Raw genomic sequence first — 21,489 nt, forward strand, 5'->3', positions numbered from 1 at the left:
TGGGAAGCGGAGGACAAAATGAGAAAGAAATATCCCGAGCTTTTTCCCGAGGTTAGTTGAGTTACGGGGTCGTAACTCGTGTCTTTTAAGGGGGTAGAGTGCGGTAGAATTTCGTGCTTTTTACCTTGTTTTCCCCTATTTTATGCTCAATTTAGTGCTTTCGATTGAATTTGCGCTTATTATTGTCCTGTTTAATCATGTAAAGAGTACAGCAACTTAAAATTTTTGCAAGTGAACGCATTAAAAGTCTCAAAAAGTCTCAAGTTTGAGTTAAAATTTTGATTTCCGAACCCACCGAAACTTCTTTTAAGGAGGGTAGACTGTAATACCTCGTATTTTTATAATATTTATAAGTATATTTTATTATATTTATAAAGCATTTTAAGATTTTTGGAATTTATTTCGCATTTAAATATTATTTAAATGTATTTTATTTAATTAGAATATTTATTATTTTAATTAATTACGAAACGAATTTAATTCTTGATTCGGGAAATTAAATGGGTTGCAAGTAATTTTAAAGGTTTCGGGTTTTAAATGAAAAGTCCAATTAGTTTTATTAAACGAGCCCAATCAAAAGAATTTAATTCAAGTCATAAGCTAGCCCAATCATTTAATTCCCTAAGCCCAATTCTATTTTCCTAAGCCTAGCCCATTGAAAATAGGGAGCCTATAAATAGGACTCCTCATCATTAAATGAACCCCTAAAATTTCATAAAGCCTCTTTTGCTTTCCTTGCCCCTCACTCCAACTCCCTCTCCTCTCTCTTTGCTCGCCCGCACACCCGCACGTCCGCACGGCCTCGTGCCCTCGGGCACGCCCATCTCTCGCCCACACTCTCTCACCTATCCTCTCTTTCCCGCAGCCCGCAGCGAGCACTCGTGCCCTGCGCTGCTGCTGTGCCCCTGCTGTTGCTTTGTGTGCTCGCGCACATCCCTTGCTCGTCTCCCTTGCTCGTGTGCTCAGCGCACACCCCTGCCTCGTCCCTCTCTCGCTCGCACGCTGCGCGCAGCCGTGCGTGCTGCCCCTCTGCTCGTCGTCCCTTGCTGTGCGCGCACACACACGGACGTGTGTGTGTGTGTGTGTTGTTCGTGTTCGTTATTCAATTCTTTTTCGCCCAATCACCCTAATTCGTGATTGTTCCGTGCTGTAGGCCGGATTGGTATAATTCTCTTCTTCCTTACCTATTCTATTTCATTTTTGTATTTTAAATTATAATATTATTATTGTTTTGAGTAATTAAAATGCTGGGAATCGGTTATGAATACCGTACTTTGAGGATTTACGTGTTGTGATTCATTAGGGTTGTTTTAATTATTAAAGGATGAATTTTTAGATTTTTTTATTTAATAAAGGATTGAATTTTATGATGTTAAATTGGTTTTATTGGGATTTTCAAGTTAGGGTTTTAATCTAGACCTAATGAGTCAATTGATTAGCATAATTAGGTGATGATTTTAATTATGATAATCAATTACATTTTCAGATTTGAATAAAGGCTTAAAGTGTTGATTTTTATTGATTTTAAAGGCGAAAAAAGTATGTTTTCGTACTAGGGATTGGTTTTACAAATTGAGACGATTATATTATTGAAAAACGATTGAATTCTAAAGTTTTAATGAAGTTTTAAATTTTATAAAGTTGCTAAAAATTTAATGAACATGGAAATAATTTAAGTTTCATTATTTTGATGATAGGAGGTGATTTCTGAGTGAGTGCTCGTTATTGCAAAGTGGCCCCTATGCTTAGGTATTCAAGGTACGTACAAGTCTAGGGCGACCACACTTTTTGTCAAGGACATTACATGATTGTTGATGATGTGAATTATATTATGTGGATTCATATATGCTTTGGTGAACGATCATGTGGATTAATATTATTGGAATTATTGAATTGTTGATTGAACAAGCATGTTGAGATTATTATGAGTATGGATTTCATTGTCAATCATGTTGTTCAATATTTATGCATGTATGGTTTGTTTCACATGCAAGGGATGGATTATTTATTTGTATGCTATTGTACGGGATGTCTAGCATACTTTGAGCCAATTATTCGTACTTCGTTGTACTATTTATTTTACCACATGTGAAGGGTTAGCTCACGTAAGCCACCGCACATGTAGGGTTCAGTTGAGAATATGTTGTATGAAATGAATTAGGATTTGTCGTGCAAGGGCACAACCCTCATGTTAATGTGCATGATGTGGAATCTCACTTTTGTGAGGAGGAACATGGTAGTAATTTCACAAGAGTCTTGCTTGGTTGATCACAAGTCATCAAACATTAAAATAAGAGTGTTTTGGTTGCTGTTTATTAATTGTATGTGTGTACGTTGTTGAGTCTTGAGTTCACCTTTAATAAAATATTTATAAACGTAAAGTGCAACCTGAACAAGCTTCAAAACTCTTGGAACGTATATACCTTGAGTATGAACAATGGGGGGAGTCTTGCCGGAAAGCTCGTACTCCTACTAATGATACAAGACGTTGTTTCATTTATATTATGCGCAGGAATTCCGTCGGTATGGCCCGATTTTATTATTTATTATTTGGTGTATGGTTGGCTCCCATCACCTTTTCCTTTATGGATTATTCTTTTGGCCCGTTCGAAGCAAATTCTAATTAAATTGTGAGTCAAGAGTCGAGTCAAGAGTCGAGTCTTGTATTCATGATTGGTTGTTAATTATTATATGGCTTTTGCATGTTGATTAGTACTTAGTGAGTGATGCATGTATTAGTTTTGTTTCACTCTATTCTTGTAAGTACTCAGCTTTTGCTAACTACGTGCTTTGCGTGTTTTGGTCATGGCCTTTGCCTTAATGACCCTATGATGATCTATCATTTGCACTTGCATTGATGGGGAGTAGAATAATATAGCAGGTTGGTAGATCGGAATCATGTGGCTTGGGATGATCGAGAGAGTTGCATGTTTTCGTATTTTGAACTATTTAATTATACTTTAATTACGTTTGAAATGGTTGAACTATTTATACTTTGGTTTTTGGGCCATTATGGTTCCAAATTATAGGAGGCCTCGATATTTTATTAATTATGTGTTTAAAAGTTAGTTGACATTAATTTCCGCTGCGTAATTCTGGTAATAGCCTTAACCGTTATCACGGTGGCGGTAATGCTTTAGTAATTCCTTTATTTTAAGTTGGAAAATGGTTTTATAAAAGCAAGGAATTATTAGGGTGTTACAATTGTACTATCTCGATCCTCTATATAAAGGAGGATTAGCAGCAGCACCTTACCACACATCTTTCTGTTCTTCCGACAAATGAGCTCATATTCTCCCTACTTCAAAGGAGAAATTTACAAGTTAACTTATTCAAACCATATACACTCCATGCCTGACCCAACCTAATGGCCTTATTTTGATCTCCCTATCATCCTTCCACCACCCATGAAGAGAGTTGCTGGTATACCACCTAAACTGAGAAAGAGAAGTAAACATGATCCAAAGAAGGGGAAGAGAAACAGTAGTGTGAAGTTTAGTAAGTACAAGGAGGTGGGAGACAATGCAAGGACATGCAGAGGTGTAGCCACTGCAAAGAAAAAGAAGGTTGGTGTTGTTGTTGTTGTTGCTGCTAGTTCTTTTGCTGCTGCTGGTTCTTCTGTTGCTGGTGCTTCTAGTTCACAGCAAGGGGACCCTGTTGCTTCTGGTTCACAGCAACAAGGTAATGCACCAACTAAGGGAAACAAAAGGAAGCGTACTTGATTTTCCGATTTATGCTTAACTTTTTTGTAAATGCTCATTTCATTGCATATTGGAGCATATTTTGTAAAGCTACACTTATTGGGTATATCTCTTGCCTATGGGAGCAAGTTTTTGCAAATCTATACTTAAAGACATTTGTTTATATTTTGCGTGTCGGGGGCACACTTATGTAAAACTACTTAATGCGGAAATGAAATGTAATATTATTGATGAAATTTTGTTGTTTATTACACATCATTCACTTTCTTATTACAAATACTAGAATCAGAAACATTAGAATGCCAATTTTGATAGCTCCATGCATTAATTTCTTTTGTTGCTTGAGTTTCTTCTTCATTTGGTGAATTTCCTCATTCAAGCTTCTATTTTCTTGCATTTCTCCTTCCTCTATGTTACCTCTGTTGTTTTTGCTTGTATTTGGTTGCTCAATGCTTCCCTTGCACCCCTTGAAGTTGTCGCATTGATATGTTCATATTTTATGGTGTTTTTACCCCCGTCCCTTAGTACTTTTTGATCTCAAATGAGCTCTTCGGAGCGATTTTTAGTACTAATGTGCTCCTTGTAGTGTGTTTGTAGTTTCAGGTTCATCATTGTAGGAATTAGCATATTTTTGTGCATTTCCTACTTATTTGAATCAATACAAGAGATTATGTACTTTCCAGAGCACACACACTGAGTTGGAAGAGTTTTCGAGCAAAGCGGATAGTAAAAGAACTAGAAAACCGACACTCGTCTACTCTTTTGATCATAACTTACGTTCTATAACTCCAAATGAAGCGATTCCAATTGAGTTGGATTCTAGACTTCAATATCTTTCCAACAAGTGGTCACTCGCCTAATTCTGCCGATTAACGAAGGAGATATGGAGTTTTAAAGATAGAGGGTCGTGCAGTTTGTACGCGCGTCCGGCGAGCGAAAGGCTGGCCGCCGGGCGAACGTCTGTCCGACGGGCGGGAGCTGCCCGACCGGGCGCGTGCCGATGATTTCCAGAATGTCTCCCTCCACCCGGCGGGCAGACCTGCGCCCGTCGGGCGGATTTCGAGCTGGTCGCCCGTCGGGCGGAAGGCTGCCCGACCGGGCGACGACAACCCAGGGCCCTTTTTCCGCGGTTTTCTTCCGGTTTTTCCTTATGTTTATGGGCAAACTATAAATACTAGGCTTAGTTATTTTAGTTGATCATCTTATTTCCTAGTATTAAAACCCTTAGTTTATTTTCCTTAGCTTAATTTTCTCTCTAGATTTATGCAAACACTTAGTTTTCAATTTCAATAAAAATTCAAGCTTTCTATTTCTCTTGTTCTTCAATTAAGGTATTGTTCTTTATTTCAATTCTTTGTTTAGCTTTAATTATGTTTTCAATCATGCTAATTGCTTTGTTTATTGTTAATATGCTTGAGTAGTCTATTTTCTAGGGTTTGGGGATCCATGAATAATATGTAGGGATATTTAATAATTGTGATTGTTGCCATTGTAATTAATTACTATTGATTGGTTTATTTCACTATACAATTAGATTTGCGCAGGTTTAATTATGGTAGTTATGCAATATCAAATTAAGATTCGAGAGATGCAATTTGATGTTTAGGCTTGTGTCAATAGGTGGAATTAGAGTTAATACGTAGCGAGAGCCCGTTAATTCTAAATCTATGATTAGTATCGACTCGAGAGAGCATTCTAGTCTAATTAATTACTTTGTTAATTATCGTGATTGCTCATTGTCCTGGATTGTTATTTGTTGGTGAACCTATGCCCTAGATTCCTTAATATATTGATTCATACTCGTTTAATTATCGTTCGTAGTCTTAGCATACAAACCACCAACCAACTCCTGTTGTTCCCAATAGTCTAGATTAATTAATTGATAGTAGAAAGAACGCTTGTTTCCCTGTGGATTCGATCCTGACTTCCCTTGCTACCTAGCTAGTGAACTTAGGTTATTTTGACTAGGTGATACGACTTTAGCCTGTCAAATTTTGGCGCCGTTGCCGGGGAAACGGTTTTATTTTCAGTTATTAATTGCTATTTCTAGATTATTGTTTGTTACTTTACTTCTCAAGGGACTCCCGTTCCTTGAGATCGGATCTCACGACTGTTTTCTAGTTTTTGCTTGTTTATGCCAAGGACTGTCCATACCAGCGATCTGACTTCGTTCGATCCTGAACCTGAACGGACCTTTCGTAGACGGCGTAGATTCGTTGAACAGTTGAGAGACTATTCTGACTCTGAATCCGACTATCTGATTAGCAATCTATTCCATACAGATTCAGAGATGGGTGACCAAGCACCACCACCACCACCCCCACCTGTGCCAAGGCTTACAGACTATTCTAAGCGAAGTCTGTCCGTGCTTCCCAAGGCGATCATGCCTTCCATTGCGGTCGAAAATTTCAAGATCGAACCCCAGCTGATAAATATGATCGAGAGACACCAATTTGGTGGGGAGAAGGGTGAAGATCCTAATATCCATATTCAGTCTTTCATTCAGTATTGTGATACCATTAAGCAGAAGAATTTAACACCAGAGCAGACTATGGAGATACTCTTTCCATTTTCATTGAGTGGGAAGGCAAAGCTATGGATTAATAGTCTCAACCGCGCAGCTATGAAAATCACTGACTGGGATTCTTTGGCTCTTGCTTTCTATGTGAAATACTTCCCACCTGAGAAGACGGCTCGTCTAAGGGGAGAGATAATTTCCATTACCCAACGAGCAGATGAGAGTTTGTTTGAAGTCTGGGAAAGATTTAAGGATCTGCAGAGAGAGTGCCCACACCATGGTAGGGATTACTGGTTCTTGATCCAACAATTTTACAACGGTCTGGATAACGAGTCTAGAACCATTCTAAATTCTGCTGCTAGTGGGAGATTTATGCAACTGGAGGTGCCTAGAGCTTTAGAGGTGATTGAGGAGATGGCTATCCATAGTGCCCAATATGAGAATCCTAGAGGTTTTGCCGACCGGGGTGTTAAGCACAAGATGAACTCTATTGAACAACTTACTGCTCAGCTAACTGCCCTACATCACAAGCTGGATAATATACAGATCGCATCTTCCCAATCCATCCAACATGCTAGTGTTGCTGCAATGAGTGCCCAATCTGCCAATGTCTGTAATAGTTGTGGGATGCTAGGTCATTATGTCCAGGAATGCCGGAGCCCTATCGAACAATGCAATGCATTCCAGTCCTACAAACAAAACAATCCGTACTCCAACTCTTACAATGAGGGGTATAAAAATAACCCACTGCTATCATATAGGAGTACTAATGTCCAGAACCCCCATCAGATTCAACACCCTCCACCACCACAACAACATTACCAACCACCACCACAGCAGTCATACCAACCGCGGAGTAACTACAACCCGCAGTCTAGTGGACCACCTGGGTTTCCTCCACAACCTCAACCCACACAGTCTGATCCCATGCTTGTAGAGATGAGGAATATGATGTTGGAATTGCAGAGGTCTCTAAGCAAAAAGGATGCCAAAATTGATGCCCTCACTGCTCATAACAAGATCATGGATAAACAGTTGGCACAAATGGTTACTACTCTTGCAGAAAGACCCCAAGGTCAACTCCCTTCACAGCCCGTGCACAAAGAGTCTGTAAATGCTGTTACCTTGCGGAGTGGATATGAGTATGATGGGCCGCCTATGACTATTGAAGGAGAGGTTGAAGTACCTATCAGTGATGGTGTGACAGAAGAAAGTGGGAAAGCGCTCAAGGAGAAGGAAGCTAGCACAAGGGTTGAGAAGAAAGTTGAAATACAAGTTCCGCCTATCAAACTTCCTTTCCCTCACCGTCAGCTAAAGAACAAGCTAGACAAGCATTTTGGTAAGTTCTTAGAAGTGGTAAAGAATCTGTAGGTAACGGTTCCTTTTACTGAATTAATTACTCAAGTACCTACATATGCTAAATACATGAAAGACATCTTGACTAGGAAGAGAGCATTTAGTGAGGTGGAGACTGTTGCATTTACTGAAGAGTGCAGTGCCTTACTACAAAATAAGTCTCCACCCAAGTTGAAGGACCCCGGGAGTTTCTCTATCCCGTTTAACATTGGCAATCTTTTTATTGACAAAGCCTTATGTGATTTAGGTGCTAGTGTTAGTGTCATGTCCCTGTTTGTCTGCACGAAATTGAACATGGGTGATTTAAAGGTTACCAACATAACTCTGCAAATGGCTGATAGATCTGTAAAGTACCCCCTAGGTGTCCTAGAAGATGTGCCTGTTAGAGTAGGTAAATTTTTTATTCCTGTTGATTTTTTTGTGTTAGACATGAAAGAGGACAGGCAAATTCCTATTATTTTAGGTCGACCTTTCTTACACATTGCGGGGGCAATCATAGATGTCAAGAATGGCAAGCTGACTTTAAATGTGGGGGATGACAAGGTTACTTTCAATTTAATTAACCCATGTTGCTAAGAGCCCTATGGTAAAGGAGTCATGTTTTGGAGTCAATGTTTCTAATGATTATTTTAATACTGAATTGACTCATACTAACTCTAACAATCCTTCAGAAAAAATACGTGTTTCGAATTGTTTTGCAGGTGGAGGTGATCGGAATATCAACTCTTTGGCATGGGTTCGAAAGGAAGCACGATTTGATAGTGCTGCGGCCCAAAAGGCCAAAAGTTCTGTAAACGGTGGGCACCGTATTCATGATCGGGGTCGTGATCTGTCACTTCCCGCACCACATAGCTCATCCAAGGCATTTGAATTGACACCAGATGGCACCATCTTTGGTGCCCCCATTCGATGAGTTGTCGTGGCCCTCATCCCCTTCTTTTCGTTGTTTGTGCATCAACTGAGATTGTGTAATGGGGACATTGCATCAATCTAATCGGGGGATGAGTACTTCACTATCCATTTATTGCTTTCCGTAGTGTACTTTATTGCTTTCGATAGTTTAGTTTTACTTCTTGTGTTTTGTAGTTTATTCTTTGCTTTAGAGTGGTGAGGAGAGGGTATTTTTACTGTTTTGGGTGTTTGATGATGTACAGGTGTTAGCTCCTAAGCGCGAGAAGTTAGAAAACATCGTAAGGAGCAAGTTCGCAAATGGCCCGACGGGAGAAAGTCGCCCGACAGGGCGCGTGTGGAAAGAAAAAGAAAAATCTCACTTCGCCCGACGGGCAGCCCGGTTTATTACGGAGCTGCAAGCGTGTCGCCTTTCGCCCGACGGGCGGACCTGTGCCCGTCGGGCGGCCAACGAGCTGCTGGCCCGTCGGGCGGGCGTTGGCCCGGCGGGCGAGAGGAGAAAAGGCTGATTTAAACATGGGATTTACTCCCATTATTTCACTTCTCCTTTCAATCATCTCCTTTTTGAGCCAATGAAGACATTGTCTGATTTAGCTTGGGGGGGTGTTTCACTCACTTGTACATTTTAGGTATGTTTTCTTATTATTTTTGCATTTACTTATTTTGGTGTGTTTATTTTTATGTGTGTGTAGTTTTGTGTGTTTATTGCTTTCTAGAGTAGTTTATTGCTTTGAAAAAAAAAATACAAAAAACGTTCCGATGAATACAAAACCATGCTTCCATGTGCCCCTTGATCGAAAGTTGTTTTGATTCTTGGTATTTGATGATGAGCAATGTAAATGTGTTAGCCATGATTTGATATCTGATTGCTTTGATGCCTTAACATGAGTAAACTCTGACTAACTATCTGTTGACTTGGTGCTCGGCTAGTTGATTTGGTTAGGAATGTGTGATAGCTTCCTGGTGTGTCATTGATTTTGAGTATTGATTTGCAACTATTAGCAGTGTTTTATGACTCATATACATGCACATTGTGGAGGACGAAGGCATTTTTCTATTTAGGTAGCCTTCAGATGAAATTGGATACATTTGTTCCCTCCTTTTCTACCTATGTTGTTGCTTGTGCCCTTTATTCGGTTACTAGCCACATTACAAGCCCGCAAAAACCCATTGGTTACTAGTCCCAAGCCTAGATTGGGGGAGCTAATAGTAGTGAGGTGAGGGAGTTGTAGTATTGTTGAAAAAGGATTCGTCTTATCATGTTTGTTGTTGAAAAATGAGTTGAAAATGAAAGAGATGAAAGAACAAAACAAATGTGAAGGTTTCTAAAAAGAAGGGAAAAAAAAGAGATTGAAAAAGAAAAGAAAGAGAAAAATCTATTACTCTTAGAAAAAGTTCAAAGAATTGTTTCAATCGAGTTTTGCAAATTCATATCCTTATAAGTGATCGGTAATAATTGTGAAAAAGGCAAGAAAGTATGGTGTTGGTTATTTGTTGTTTTGTCATGTGTTGAGTGAGAGAGTTATGGTCATTATATTGGTTGATCATGGTTGCATTTAGGATTTATGCTCCCCAAAGCCAAGGCTTTAAGCTCACATTTTTCCCAAATTTACCGCACCCTTACCTAAGCCTAACATTACAAGCTTTGAAGATCTTCCGACCTTTGTGCATAGAGTCGTACTTATGTGAAAATAGTTTTTTATCAATGCAAGTTATGACATGACACATTCCGAGTCGACTACTAGGTTGAGTGTATGTTTTTCTAGACACACGAGTGTTGTGAGTTTGGGAGGGCATTGTTCACTTATATGTTGGGAGGAGAGCGAACGGGTACATCTTCTATCCGCCACATAAATGAGTGACGAGTGTGTGAGCACTAGTCTTGAATTCCATTGTGAATTTGTGGTTCTCTTTGCGTGACGATTGTTAAGGTGGATTAGCGGTCGAATAGATTTGATTGGTTGACATTGATGCATGCTTGTTGGATTTTACCTTGAATCGTATCCGTTGTTTTAAGATGTGTTTGGAGTGAAGTTGATTTATGTATTCATCGATGATTTCTTTGCTTAGGGACAAACAAAGATCTATCTTGGGGAGTTTGATATGTTCATATTTTATAGTGTTTTTACCCCCGTCCCTTAGTACTTTTTGATCTCAAATGAGCTCTTCGGAGCGATTTTTAGTACTAATGTGCTCCTTGTAGTGTGTTTGTAGTTTCAGGTTCATCATTGTAGGAATTAGCATATTTTTGTGCATTTCCTACTCATTTGAATCAATACAAGAGATTATGTACTTTCGAGAGCACACACACTGAGTTGGAAGAGTTTTCGAGCAAAGCGGATAGTGAAAGAACTAGAAAACCGACACTCGTCTACTCTTTTGATCATAACTTACGTTCTACAACTCCAAATGAAGTGATTCTAATTGGGTTGGATTCTAGACTTCAATATCTTTCCAACGAGTGGTCACTCGCCTAATTCTGACGAACAACGTAGGAGATGTGGCGTTTTAAAGATAGAGGGTCGTGCAGTTTGTACGCGCGTCCGGTGGGCGAAAGGCTGCCCGACAGGCGAACGTCTGCCCGACGGGCAAACGTCTGCCCGACCGGGCGCGTGCCGATGATTTCCAGAATGTCTCCCTCCGCCCGGCGGGCAGACCTGCGCCCGTCGGGCGGATTTCAAGCTGGTCGCCGTCGGGCGGAAGGCTGCCCGACCTGGCGACGACAACCCAGGGCCCATTTTCCGCGGTTTTCTTCCGGTTTTTCCGTATGTTTATGGGCAAACTATAAATACTAGGCTTAGTTATTTTAGTTGATCATCTTATTTCCTAGTATTAAAACCCTTAGTTTATTTTCCTTAGCTTAATTTTCTCTCTAGATTTATGCAAACACTTAGTTTTCAATTTCAATAAAAATTCAAGCTTTCTATTTCTCTTGTTCTTCAATTAAGGTATTGTTCTTTATTTCAATTCTTTGTTTAGCTTTAATTATGTTTTCAATCATGCTAATTATTTTGTTTATTGTTAATATGCTTGAGTAGTCTATTTTCTAGGGTTTGAGGATCCATGAATAATATGTAGGGATATTGAATAATTGTGATTGTTGGCATTGTAATTAATTCCTATTGATTGGTTTATTTCACTATATAATTAGATTTGCGCAGGTTTAATTATGGTAGTTATGCAATATCAAATTAAGATTCGAGAGATGCAATTTGATGTTTAGGCTTGTGTCAATAGGTGGAATTAGAATTAATACATAGCGAGAGCCCGTTAATTCTAAGTCTATGATTAGTATCGACTCGAGAGAGCATGCTAGTCTAATTAATTACTTTGTTAATTATCGTGATTGTTCATTGTCCTGGATTGTTATTTGTTGGTGAACCTATGCCCTAGATTCCTTAATATATTGATTCATACTCGTATAATTATCGTTCGTAGTCTTAGCATACAAACCACCAACCAACTCATGTTGTTCCCAATAGTCTAGATTAATTAATTGATAGTAGAAAGAACGCATGTTTCCCTGTGGATTCGATCCTGACTTCCCATGCTACCTAGCTAGTGAAATTAGGTTATTTTTGACTAGGTGATACGACTTTAGCCTGTCACGCATAAGTCACAGTTGTAATATAGTCTTTGAGGATTTTTTGTTGTTTCGAAAATTCTTATTGCAATTTTTTTTCCCACAATTGTTGCATGTTTTGTTTGGAACTACAACGTATGAGGATTCATACGTTGTAGAGGAAGATTGAGAATATGAGCTCATTTGTAAGAAGTGAGTTGGGAGAATATGAGCTCATTTGTGGGAAGAACAAAAGGATGTGTGGTAAGGTGCTGCTACTCCTCCTCCTTATATAGAGGAGATAGTACAATGGCTAGTTTTTTAAAAAAAAAGTTAGCCGTTGGTGAGCAGGGGTATCTGGTGAAATGATCAGAAAACATAGGGGTACATGGTGAAAACATAAGAAACCACAGGGATATCTGGTGAAAGAAAGCTTTTGAAATACAGGGGTATCTGGTGAAATAAAGTTTCTAACGGCCACTTAACGGCAGGGTAAGTCATGCGAGAAAATGAAACCTCGGGGGTATTTGGTGAATTACTGAAACAACAAGGGTATTTGGTGAATAAACTTAAACCTCAGGGGTATTTCGTGAAAAATCCGCTCCTTAAATCAACCTAAATCACCGTTTTGACGACTGTTTAGTTAATATCTGTGCATTAAAAGCAACTCAGATTAGTAATGTAGCATAATGCATGTCCCTTTCATCGTTACATTGAACTAGTAAGGACCGCATCGTGGGCTAATGTTGGGCACTCCCCGTATTAGTAAAGTCCCTCAAACTCTAAATCTCTACTCCGCTGGATGTACATTGAGCGATCTCCATAATAGGGATCACAAGGGAACCTATGGCCATTGTGGATCAAATATGTCTGCACTCCATGTGTATCATGACAACCGGGTTTGTCAGTTTTCCTCAATGTCGTTGATAACTTAATGGCGACTCCTACAGACTAGTAAATAATGCCCACAATTATTCCCTATTTTACTTCATATTGCTTGCCACATCCTGAGGGGAAAAGGCTATGCGGATTGTACACTCTTTTAGAGGCCCTTGTCGTGTATTTTCAACCGCCTCATAGTGGCGACTCCACTGAGGACAATATTGAAGTAATCTGTGCAAGTAGTGTGTCGGTGAAGAAGTCGTAGCAGAAACCGAACGCTACGCCACAATTAACTTCCTTATTAAGTTGGGACGACCTGAAATATTCAGTGTGACAAATGATCGCGACAGAACCGCATACCTAATCTTGGCTTCCATGGCATGTTTCATCTCGGAAGTTGGGAATAAGGACACCTATCAGCTCGGGGGTGCACGCGCTTTGGATGTTGTCCACTCGGCACGTTCGCAATGTAGCACATCCACCAAAATCAAACCGTTATCTCATAGGTCCATTCATGGTATATTCCACTTTAGCACGTACCGGATAGGCCTTGGTAAAATTCATCATGAACCTGGCTACTCTGACAAGGGCTTGTCACGGGATTGGATAACTTTGACACACAAGCCTATTGAACTTTAGAGACTAGCATAAACCTAAATGTGCATTGTATCTGAATCCATGCTCGTTGTTAGTTTTGTGTAGAAATTTTATGCGCTATGTGAAACTAACCAACCAGACACTTAGTTTAAGGTCAACAACGCTGTCGAAATTTAAAAAAAATGCTTTAAACATCGAAATAAATAGATAAATCTACGAATTGAAATTACGGAATTACAAATTCCGCAGCCAGGGTCTAAGCGCCAGAAAATTCCAGCGCTTCCCTAGGCAGCGTTAGAAATTTCCAAGCGCGCATCTTCTGAGCGCCAAAAACTTCCAACGCCTGCATCGAGGAAAAAATGAGTTAGCATGCCCAGCGCGGTAAATAAACTTACGCTGGCATAGCAAGCGTTACAAATTTTCTGCGCTCTACTTCTGTGCGCTATTTTATCATAGCGCACATCAACTCATTCCTCGCACTAAAGTCAGTAAATTACAGTTTAAAAGTTTAAAAGTCGAATCTTTGTACAACTAATTCAAAAGACTAAAATACGAACTTGCTTCAAAGCACTACGTAAGTCTGGATGAAAGTACCCCTTGTGAAACGCATATTCAAAATTGCGCCAAAGGTATTCTCACGGAATTAAGCCTAATCAAGTTAGAAAAGTTAATAAATATTCCGAATCAGCTTTTACCAAAAAACCCCAAAGGCCAGTACACGTGAATCATATCCCTCGCGTCGGAATGCTGAACATTTGAGCGCACGAACACTCAAATGAAGGGCTTAAATTAGTGGGGGGGGGGGGGAAATAAGCTACAAAAATTGACTAAAAAGGGCCAACTGCACAAACGAATCATGAAAAGAGTCTGCAAGCGCTGGAAAATAGTAGCGTATCACAGGTTTGCGCTAGGAATATTCTAACGCTGCTTGCCCTAGCGCTGGAAATATCTAGCGCCCACTGGTTTTATCCTCGACAACTTTCACGCACTCTTTGGCTTAAAATAAAAAGCGATTCGTAAGGTAGTTATTGGTCCTCTAATAACACCAATGTCCGGCATAATACCGTCCATGCTAAAATAATCCTTGATGTTTACTAAAAGCAAAGATTTCTAAAAAAAAAGAGTCTGTTTTCTAAAATCAGTTAATAAAATGGATTTATACCAAATTGCTCGTTATAATCGCTTAATAACATTCGAGCAAAGGACAAGTCAAGTTGAATCAGAAAACCTAGCCAAGTCTGTCACTATTTTTGTCTTGAGTCCATCATTCACCCAAAGTCTTAACCAAAAATATTTCCTAAGAGTCTAAACCAAATTAGAATCTACCGTTAGAGTCATCATTCTATAGAGTCTTCACACACTTAGAGTCCTTCCCCTAGAATCCACTTACACATAGGATAGTTCCCTCAATCCCCATCTCGTAACTTAAAGTCCAACCCATATAGCCAAAAGTAAAAATACTAAAACGATCATAAAAGGAGTTTTACCAAGAACTATGAGGCCTATAGCCTATTAATCCGTAGGTCTAACCTTAGTCCATCATTCAGAGTCGATTTCAGCCCAAAACAGTTAGCGGATCGAAAGTTATGGCTACTACAGTCCCGCAGTTTGGTCAAATTTCGCTTTTTGTGCCTTGAGTCGAACCCATGTCCAAACTCTGAGTATGAGTCGTCCGAAATAGCGTGCTAACATATCCCAAATAACTAGTACGTTTATTAAAGATGGCATTTACCATCTAAAAGGATTATTAAGTCAGTCCGTACCTCGAAATTAACAAATTAATACTCTTAATCTATAAGCGATTATTGCATTCCGTTCAAAATCACCTAGATCTTAAAAGTATTGACCATGACAACACTATAACTCTCACTTGACTAATAGACACAGAATTTCTACCAAAAATGCAAGTTTGACACTTACTCAATTTGTCATTTTGATTAAATCTCGAGATGAACATGACAATCTAATTTCTAACTGTACCGATTTGGAGCAATCTTTTCCTCAAAGTCTAGCATTTAATCAAGAATTAGGTGATCATATCCAACTTTTCAAAATCAATTCTATTCTTTCTGGTTTTCAAAAATAATTCATTAATCCTTCCTTAAGCACTACTAGAAAAATCGGATACAGAGGCAAGTCATAATTGCCTCTAAAAAGGGGGATTTAGCCTCTAATGGGTTTCTGAAGCAAAAAAGTGGATGCCTCTAATAAGTCCGTCGCTAATTATTGGTTGCCTCTAAAGGCCCCTTTTTGAGGCAACACAATGTGTTGCTTCTAAAAGCCCATACATTTAGAGGCAACCATATATCCTTACCTCAAAATATAAATAGAAGCAACCCCATATTATTGCCTCAAAATATAGTTAGAGGCACCCATTTATAATTGCCTCGAAATATAATTAGAGGCAACCATATATCTTTGCCTCAAAATATAATTAGAAGCAACCACATATTATTGCCTCGAAATATAATTAGAGGCATTTGTATATTCTTGTCCCGGAATACAATTAGAGGCTAGCATATATCCTTGCATCAAAATATATTTAGAGGCAAAAGTAAAAGTTGATTCTAAAGATGCTATACATTTAGGGGCAGCCATATGGTTTTGCCTCGGAATATAATTAGAGGCAGTATAAACGGTTGTTTCTAAAACGACGTATATTTAGGGGCAACCATTTAATTATGCCTTTATATATAATTAGAGGCAACATCTTGTTTTTAAAATAATGATATTTAGATGCAATTTGATATTGTCATAAAAGGTGTTTAGAGGCAACGAAAATAAAGACAGTATATTGATAAAATAACAAAAGTAACCACCAAATTTCATAAGAATCGAATATTTATCAACTCCAATAATATTATTAACAATAAGAACATCAATTGTTGTCCCATCTCAAACAAAAAACACCTTAGAGCTTGCAACAACGAGCAAGCCCAAAACAAATAAAAACCACAAAAATAACATGTCTTAGAAGATGTCTGATTGGTATATTCGGATATTATTATCACTCCTGGCGGTTTAAATTTCCCTAGATTGATGCATAAATAAAGTCACTGAAAAGTCAAACCAAAAGGCTAACAAAACGGAAAAACAGCAGCAAGACAGCAGCTTACAGCAACAACAACAGCAGCTTACAGCAGTTACAGCAACAGCAGCAGCAACAGCAACAGCAACAGCAGCTTACAGCAGTTACAGCATCAGTTACAGCAACAGCAACATCAGTTACAGTAACAGCAGTAGCAGTTTACAGCGTAACATCAGCAGCAGATCAACGTAACAACAGTAGCAGATCAGCGTAACACCTCACCATGCTCTTCGTCCACATCCACATCCTCATCCTCATCCTCGTCCCCATCCTCATCCCCATCCCCATCCCCATCCCCTTCCGCATACAACTGCCATTATAGAATTATAATGTAATATATATTAATAATTAAAAAAAATTAAGAAAAAATTAAATATACTACTAGTATATAATGGTTTTATTTAACAAATTACCTCATCCATATCAAAACCCCAAACGATCAAATATTTTTCACATGAACCCTTTCATAAGTTCCATATTTTTTTTCATGACTTTCATCTCTTTAGTAAGTGCTTCATTTTTCTCATTGGCCTCCTTTGCCTCAATCTTTGCCTCATTAGCTTCTTTTCGCAGTTTTTCTCCTTCACTGAATGACCCATATAATGATGTAATAGAGGGGCTTACTCCCTTGCCACGATCACGACCGTGTTTACCAATGGGTTTAACTTTTGCATAGATTTCTTCATCTGTCATCTTTATTTCTCCCGCCTCACGTTGCGCTAAAAGCTCTTTCATTTTTTACTGCGCAAAAAAAATTGTTAGACATTACTAAAAGATTGAGAAACACATAACCACTACATATGGCTTCATAGAAGCCTTTATGTTTAAGTTCTAACATTGGCTTATGTAACTAACAGAAGTGTTGAAATGATAGGAAAATTAAATGCATCAACAATTAGCAATTAGTATATATATATATCAAAGCATTCATTTCTTACCATTGTTTCTTTTGCCACTTCAGTAACCGGTGTCTTATCATTTTTTGAATGAGTTTCCTCGTACAATTTCAGCATGGTCGGTATTACTTTGTCACGTTCGAACTAGTATTACAAAGGAAAAATAGATTAGCAAATTGATATTTTACTCTTTTTTTATTAATACAAAAATCATAGCAAGCAGAGAGTATTACCATGTCTTCAACTTTTTGAGCAAAACTCTTTGTACCAGAAGTGTGTCCGGCATCTTGGTAAGATCGATTTTCGGTATTTCTTGTACTTTTACCCTATATTATGTAAATTTAATTGGAAAATGAGAAGTAGAAAGATCGGGGAGGGATATACGGAAAAAGATTAATATTATACATAATTACCTTAAACTCGTCTGATCCAAAGTACTCAACAAGCCATTCCCATTCATCTTTGTCAACATTTGGTGGCCTGTTTTCTTCTTTAAGCCTCTCCTCGTCTATGCTCTCAATATCATAATAATCAGCTTTCAGTCTTGCACGATAATTCCTGTATTTTTTATTCAAACACCCCATGATGTATGTTTTGCTTTCTTTTTTATTTTTTCACGTTCCCCTTCATCTTGATCATACTCAAGTCCAATATCGAATTTTTCCTTGCAAACAAAAGTACAACTCTTAGTAAAAACAAATACGACAGAAAAAGTATATGAAGATTATTTATTACTAAACAAGAAAAACTTATACCAGAACAAGATCCCACATCTTCTCCTTATTCTGTTCTGGAATTTCTGAAAATACTTTCAACTTTTGAAGTGGGGCATTAAGAGGATCTCTAACAAGGGAGCCACAATAACTTGCAAGACAAGCTCTATTCACACCAATAGGTTGGCCTTTTATGTTGAAATCCACTTTTTTCTTCTCACCGGGTCTCATTTTTGCCATTTGAAGATTTCTTGTAGGACCTCTAGGAGTGACGGTCTTGTATGTTTTCTTCTTTTTCTTGTTTGCTGTAGTACATGTATATATAGCTTAAACCTGACTCAATACCATTGCAAAGAAGAAAAAATATTAAATTAGAGAGTATAAAATAAGCCATACCAGAATTATCTTCTTCCCCCTCCTTGTCAGCAAGTGTCTCCTCATCATGATTTCTCAACATGTTTGAAATGATATTATTTTCTTGATCTTCTAAACCATAGTTTCTTGTCTCGTCTAGATCGTTACCGCCTTCTTGATCTTCTACAGCATTATTATCATTGTTCTCAACAAGTTGCCTCTCATCATGCTCTAAATCAAATGTATTTTCATGTTAAGTATCAGAATATGTAGATTTAATACATGTTCTGAAATAAATATTTTACCAGACTGATAGGTGGGGGTGGGGGGTGGGGGGTGGGGTAGGGGGGATGTTCTGCAATTATTAATATAATGCTTATTTACCAAATAAAAAGAATAACTTATACCTCTATGGAGATTATTGTTTTGCTTAGCCTTTAACGCCTTTTATCGTTGAAGGTCTAGCAAACGTGAATTAAAGATTCGTCAATTTCTAATAAATGTGTACTTTAATCATACACGAAATAACATTCAAACTCTAATGAGCAAATAAATAAACCTTCTTGAAAAGTTGAGAGGGTTGCTTTAATTGTTTCCACTTCTTTTGATCCATGTGTTGCTTGTTTTTCCTTGTTCGGTCTTGATCTTAATAACTTGGCAACTGACATCGGTGGAATAAATTTGTTTTTTTTCCCTCCTCCTTTGATCTCATTATTTTTAACCTGAAAAAAAATCAAATAAAAAGTAAGTTTGTCTAAATAATCAACTACTTTGTCGATGACCCTTTTCTTTTTGTATAAATAATCAACTACTTTGTCATCTGAATTCTTAATATTCAACTACTTTGTCACCTTTTGGGAATGCAGTATGGGTATCACATGATCATTCACCCAAACAAAAGACCATTGTGGCACTATATCATCAGTCTATAACCAGTGCAACAAGAAATAACAGTGTATAAGTCACCTAGATGTTCCCTTGTATCGAAATTGTGATCAAAATCTGCTTTAGAAGGTTGGTAAAAGCTTCTATAACAAAAGTCTGATTGCAAAAACAGCATCATAGTCCATTGAGAAAATTGAATGAAACAAATTCATGTAAGGATATATAGGAGATTTATTAATCAAAAATGTATTTTTAATGAAATTTAATGATGCTAAATTGCTAACATACAGTGTACATTGTACATATTTGTTGACGGAGCCAAGTTTAAGACTTGGGGTTAAGTCAATCTAACTTATTCAGCTCTATCTTAACACCCAAGAAAAATGTGCTCAGGTCACAAAATTTTCCTACTAATCTAAATTTTACAAAGTAGTTGCAACTATTTCAATGTACTCAACATGATAGGAAGTATACTAAACATATGGACGTATGGTTTAATTTGAGGTGGAGTACGAAGATTTAGTATACCTGATATTTTAGCGAATATATTCGAAGAGATAAACTAACATTTTGGCATTTATACTTAGGGAGGCTCACAGAAGCTTAGTAAACATGGCAAACTTTTTGGACCATTTAACAAACTAACTTTTATGAAGGACACAATTTTCCCTAAATATCCTCTCTTCTAAAGGCTGCAAACAGGCCTAAAACGTAACCTTCCCCTCCTTTTTTAGAGATGAGGTTGGGACTTCTTCATTTACTAGAAATCAATACGAAAAGCATCCAGGATTTTAATACCAGAAATAATATGTGGTACCAACCTACAGGTAGGCAAACTGTGATGAGCAGTTTACACGAAGAGAAAAAAGGATGGATGTTAGCCTCTTAGCTATTCATAAAATAGCCAAGTATAGCGATTCAGAATTGACAGATTCAACTAAACACTTCATTAGCACAAAAAGGGATATTATAGAAAGTAAATTTTACTTCTGTAAGAAAATGAAAGATTGAAGATGAGTCTTTGGTCTATTGATAGGGATGAACGTCTAACATTATGATATTTATAAGAGACTTGAATTTTTTGGTTCAAGGAATTTAAACACATTTAGGTATTCCCTTATACCGTATTAGGCAATGTAGTACTACTTATCCCTACCCCTTCTCACAAACCATTCACAAGGTCTGTAGAAAAAAGATGGAGAATCCCTCCAAGTAGCTAAGAGGATAGCACATGCCAGACAGATCATTGAGGAATAAGCAAACAAGGTCGAATGCAAAATGCCAACGACACATAGACTAGTCAAGTGCCAAAACTATGTTAGCTACTTAAAATTTTCTTCCCAGAATCAGCAATAAGCAATCCAAGGTTAAACAACAAGTATTTCTTTAGTTATGATGTCACAGACAAGGGCTTGGTACTGGTCTTCGCCAGTTTCTTCTTTTTGAAGTTTTAGAATTAGCAAAGGGCAGGCAGAAGTGTACATCTGAATAAAGGGAAATTGCTTCACTATGTGGCCCACAGTTCGATGCCTTTTCATTGCACATCAAATTAAGTTTATAGGAAAACTATGGCATCAGTGTTGAATTGTAGTTAAATGCTAAAATATGAACACTACTCAAATGACATGTTATGAAGCAGTATACATGATGTGATTTATACAAGACTTTTTTCTTATAACAAACATCAAGTGCAAGCAACCACCATATACTGAAAGAGATAAGTTAAAGCCAAGAAAAATTGTATATCTCTAAATAGACATCAGTATTAGTACGTCTATAATGTATTCTATTTGCATAATATATGCTTGTATTTTAAAATGGCTATCTTTAGCTAAGATTCATTCTGCTGACTGAAGCTATGTGGCTCGACTGTCGAGAAATTGCTCAAATAGCAATCAGAAGGGACTGCAGGTACTTCACAATTTCTGTGATGCATGGGAGTGGGTGAATGCATTTTAGCTATGGAAGTGATTACTTAAAGGATGTATAAGGAACTCGAAAATCGACCAAAAAATTTATTGGATGGTA

The 21,489-nt window shown here is 37.9% G+C and overlaps 1 long non-coding RNA gene and 1 other non-coding gene across 2 annotated transcripts; both read right to left on the bottom strand.

Moving 5' to 3' along the window:
* Positions 1-6,396: 6,396 nt before the first annotated feature.
* On the bottom strand, positions 6,397-6,503 carry LOC130471098 (small nucleolar RNA R71). The gene has a single exon (XR_008931776.1). It is a non-coding gene; the product is annotated as a small nucleolar RNA R71 (small nucleolar RNA).
* Positions 6,504-17,010: 10,507 nt separating this feature from the next.
* Positions 17,011-17,837, bottom strand: LOC130469158 (uncharacterized). The gene is made up of 3 exons (XR_008929530.1): positions 17,743-17,837; positions 17,552-17,653; positions 17,011-17,354 (listed from the first exon to the last, which is right to left on the bottom strand). It is a non-coding gene; the product is annotated as an uncharacterized lncRNA (long non-coding RNA).
* Positions 17,838-21,489: the final 3,652 nt, after the last annotated feature.

The sequence above is a fragment of the Spinacia oleracea genome, chromosome 3, assembly GCF_020520425.1.
Source record: "Spinacia oleracea cultivar Varoflay chromosome 3, BTI_SOV_V1, whole genome shotgun sequence".
NCBI classification, from domain to species: Eukaryota; Viridiplantae; Streptophyta; class Magnoliopsida; order Caryophyllales; family Amaranthaceae; genus Spinacia; species Spinacia oleracea.